The sequence below is a fragment of the Frankliniella occidentalis genome, unplaced genomic scaffold, assembly GCF_000697945.3.
Source record: "Frankliniella occidentalis isolate FOCC.00 unplaced genomic scaffold, Focc_3.1 Scaffold384, whole genome shotgun sequence".
Taxonomy (NCBI): domain Eukaryota; kingdom Metazoa; phylum Arthropoda; class Insecta; order Thysanoptera; family Thripidae; genus Frankliniella; species Frankliniella occidentalis.
Genome location: NW_026267506.1, coordinates 46,246 through 50,839, shown reverse-complemented (window position 1 = coordinate 50,839; position 4,594 = coordinate 46,246).

Genomic DNA, 4,594 nt, shown 5'->3' with positions numbered 1-4,594 from the left:
ACCACTTAGGGAGCCATAATGGAATTATTTTTAAAAAAAACGTCATTTTTGGGACCTGTGGTTTTTGATTTTTTTAAAATCCATTTTTTGAGCTAGAATGCTCTACTTCGAACTTGATCTGTCTCTTTATGATACAAAACGACCCTGAAAATCCCAGGTCACTAGCTCAATTTGTTCTCGAGTTAACGTGATGACAGACAGACAGACAGACGCGAAACTTTTTGATCACTGGAGTAATAGGCTTCGCTAATCGCTCAGCCAACAAATGGTCCATTAAATCGCAGAAAAGGCTTTATATCGAAAAATGACAACGGGGTAGTACTTAAACCGCACATTTGGCGTCAAACTACACCATCCTTTTGGGTATAGGTGCCCTAGAGTACCCACTATCACTAAAACGTTGATTTTTATATAACAACCTGTAAAAATGAGAACTTTTAATGAATTTCTTTATCGAATATCAGCACTTTTATTTCAGTACGTTTAGAGCAATACGTCCCCGACAAATGCTGTTAGCCTGCCAAATTTGGGGGCCGGGGGCCGAAAGGTCTTATTTCCGTAAATTCTCCTGTTAACTTATCTCGCAGCGTAACAGTGTTTGGTGAGGTATCGCGAAGCCTGTTACGCGAGACGTGGTCTGGCGTACATATAGCTAGCAAAATGTCCCCTCATTTTTCGGTTACAGTCGAATGTCTGCTGACTTTGCTACCAGCATTGTGGAAAAGCGAATAATCTATGATGGATGCAAACTCAATCTAGATCAGGAAATGAGGCCTGCAAATGCCCTTTTAGAAACCTCGCTTGTAAATATTTCAAACTCGCCTATTTTTTTTTTCCTGAGGTGATAAAGACACTGTGAATGTCATTGAAGGCTTCAGGCATTTTACACCACACCATTTCTGTGAGAAGTAATTTTTTCTTTAACTTTGGCAGCCACACTTCAAAAATTTTGTAAAGGAAAGACTTAAGTCTGCAGTGGATGTTATCCTTCAAAGCAAAAACTATATTGCAGCTGATAGAACTTGCATTGCTGAGGTAAGTTCAATATTTGTATTAATTTGAATTGAAGGTGTGAGGTAACGGGTGTCCAGGCTAAGACGTTCCAGTTCGTTGGGTTGCTACGCGCTGGCTTGCAGGCGCTGTGGCCAGGGAGCGGTAGCGGGGCGAGGCGCCTGCCCCCTCCATCGCCGCCGGACTAGAGTCGCTGGGGCAGGGGGTAGCGCTGCGGAGCGGGCGTCCAGGTAGGGGGGGGAGAGGGGGTAATGTTGGGACGTCAGCAGAAGCAGCAAGAGGCAGTCGAGCGGGGGGTGGGGGGAGATGGAACTGAACGGAAGTAGGTGGGAAGGGAGGGGGCGTCGAGGAAAACATTTCGCATTTCCGGTTTTCCGGTTGTTTGTTTTGGTTAGTGATCAACATGGCTGCGCAAGCACCTGTTTTTGCCAGGTTAAATCTGTTGAATAACCAAGATCGGACACGGATGATCTTGATTTTAGGAAAGGTCGGAGAGAACCATCCGAGGCAAGCTGCTGCTCTATGCGCAGCGTTACCCGCTTCGTCCTCAACCTCCTCGCCATTATTTCACCTATTTGAAAAATAGACTCCTCGGCAGGCAATTTTGAGGCTCGTCGTCCTGGCTATGAACATAGTGTATTGTAGATGTCATTTCAAGCTGGCAAACCAAACACAGTTGTGTATAGGAATCAACGCCCCCCTTCTGTAGAGTCAGGTGAGCATTTGGAGGACTCGATCTCCTAGCAACATATGTGTCGGTGAGGGCTCCTCCATCTATACATACAGTGGACTCTCGATAACTGTCGCCTCGATAACTATCGCGTGCGAGAGAGATAGCTACAGAAAAATAGCGCGTTCCATGCGGACTGACTGCCGGCTCCGGCGGCTCGCCCGACTCGCCTGCCGGAGGAGTGGGGAGAGCGGAGCAGGGCAGCAGCGAACGCACAGTACCCTCGATAACTGTCGCGGCGACAGTTATCGAGAGTTCACTGTATCCCAGAAGAACTTCTTGTCCATCATCAACACGCCATTAGTGTGAGAGAGCACTACATAGCAGTTAAAGAGTCAAAAGGGGCTAAGTACTTGAGGGCACCTTTCAACAGGCCGAAAGAGTCAAAAGTAAAGTCGGCACACGAAAAGGTGGCGGAATTAGTAAAACCCAAGTCGACCCTCTGGGCCGACTTGTGTGAGGAACAAGAACGGAAAGACGCGATAGCGGCTCCCCAGGACTTTGAGGGAGTAAGTGAGCATGAAGACGCTGAAGGAGATGTTTCGGGAGCTGAAGATGATGCAGTGACGAATCTAGCCACTGTTGTGGAGAGTTGGGAGCCAATACATGTTCCCTATGATGAAGCTCGTCCTTACCTTAGCGCTGAACTGTTACAGTACTGCGCAGCCCTCATACCGCAGCTGGATGTCCAGACTGTGGGAACAAAAATCCGGAAGTTGCTGGCTGAATCAACCGGTTTAAGGCCCCAAGTAGTATCTTTCTTAGAATTTGGGGTTACCTTGTGCACAGGAAAGACCCCTAATCCAATACTGTTCACTCGACAGGAGTGGGTGGAACTAATTGAGCCCCACTACATTGAAGAAGTCACGGAATGCTGCAGCATTGTTTTTGGATTCTTAGAGCTGGCCTATGTGGCCGGATGCAAAGATGAAACGGCCAGTGTAGTGATCCCAGGGCGCTCTGAGGCGGCCAAAGAGTTCGCTGTGCCAGTCTCGAAAAAGGCTCCGGTGACGCGACCAACCCAGGATCAGAGGCCGAAGTCTCGTCATGTGACCCACAAAGGGAAGGAGGAAGCCCTAAAAGAACTGCATGCTGCACTCACGTCCGCCCAAACTGTGGCGGAGGTGGAGAAAATCCTAGAGACAGTAGAGCCTGGGGTACCCCTCCACCTGATCACCACACTAACAATGGGCATCACTGGCCAAAGCATGCAACGAATAGATGATTTGAACACAAAGGTTGAGCATATCGGGAAAGTCATCGTCAAGATGGCATCAGCAGTGAGTGAGTATGAGTCAGTCTTGAGAGAACTCCATGCAAATCTATCGACAGTGTGGGACACTCTACAAAGAGTGGATGCTAGAATCGCAACTACCCTCAATGTTGTGAATTCGGTGCACAAGACAGTCAGCACAGGTGTAATACCCAGACCCGTTGAAGCACCGACTCCGGCACCTAGAGTAGCTCCCAGCATGGAAGCCTTGATCAACAACCTCGCTGATTCATCCAAGACATCAACTCCCCCAACATCTGGCTTGGTGTTCCCATCAGCAAGACCTCCCCTATCCTCATCTTCTTCCTTGTGGGCTGGAACCTACAAAAGGGGACAGGGATCAAATGCACCTCAATCTGCTCTTTCGGCATCAAAAAACGAGAGAAGGTCGGTATGGGGTGACACTATGTTCCATGGCAAATATTGGTTTGCGAATTTTACTCCGTATCGGTAGAGTTAACAACGAATCAATTTTATTTAGGTGCAGGTAGAGTTCACGCAAGGAATGCCAGAAATCCAGAGGCTATCGCGCTCGTCGCGCAGGCTACGGACCCCGAGCAGGGCGACCCGCACACAAGCGTGCGGGAAACTGCCCGACAGCTTGGGATGAGCAAACCTGAAGGCCTGGAAAGGGTCCAAAGTGCAGGAACTGAAACCCGGAGACCCGGCGGTTAGGGCACGCGTGTGCGAGAAATTGCTTGATCGGGTGAGTGCTTCCCTCCACCTTCCCCCCCTCCCTCCCCTGCCGTTCTATATTTACGCCGTTGTTGTTTTTTTTGGCTGAGCGATTAGCGAAGCCCATAACTCCACTGACCAGAAAAGTTTCATTCTGTTTCTCTGTTTGTCTGTCTGTTTGTCTGTCTGTCTGTCCGCACGATAACTCGAAAAGAATTGATAGAGCGATCTGGGAATTTCAGGGTCGTTTTGTATCATAAAAAGACAGATCGAGTTCGAAGATGAGCATTCTAGCTCAAAAATTGACTTTTTAGAAAATCAAAAACCCACAGAAGGCAAAATGTATCTTTTACCGAATATGTTTTCAGGGGTTCCTAACGGGTAACTCGTGAAGGTAGAAACCTTTGGGTGAAAATTTCGTCCGTTTTGCTTTATCTCGTACCGTTTGGACGCTAGGAGGCATTTCTTGGCAAAAATAAGGTGAAAACGACTAAATGGTCTACAAGGTAGATGTACGCCAGACCACGTCTCGCGTAACAGGCTTCGCGATGTCTCACGAAACACTGTTACGCTGCGACGCGGTTGGCATACATCTACCTTGGCCTGCGGCGCTGACACCCGAGTCGCCAAGTGCAAAACTGTAGGCAAAGATACGGGCCTCCGGCCCGTCAACGGCCCGTCACTTTGACTAAGCATGCAGGATCGTAAATTTTTTCGCTTATTTTCGTTAAAAACTCCCTCTAGCGTCGCAACCGTTTGAGCTAGAGCAAAACGGACAAAATTTTCGCCCAAAGGGCTCTACTTTGATGAGTTACCCCCTAGGAAACCATAAAAAATTATTTTTAAAAAACGGCATTTTTGGGACCCGTTGTTTTTAGCCCGCCCTTCTGCTTTGAAAAAGCTAT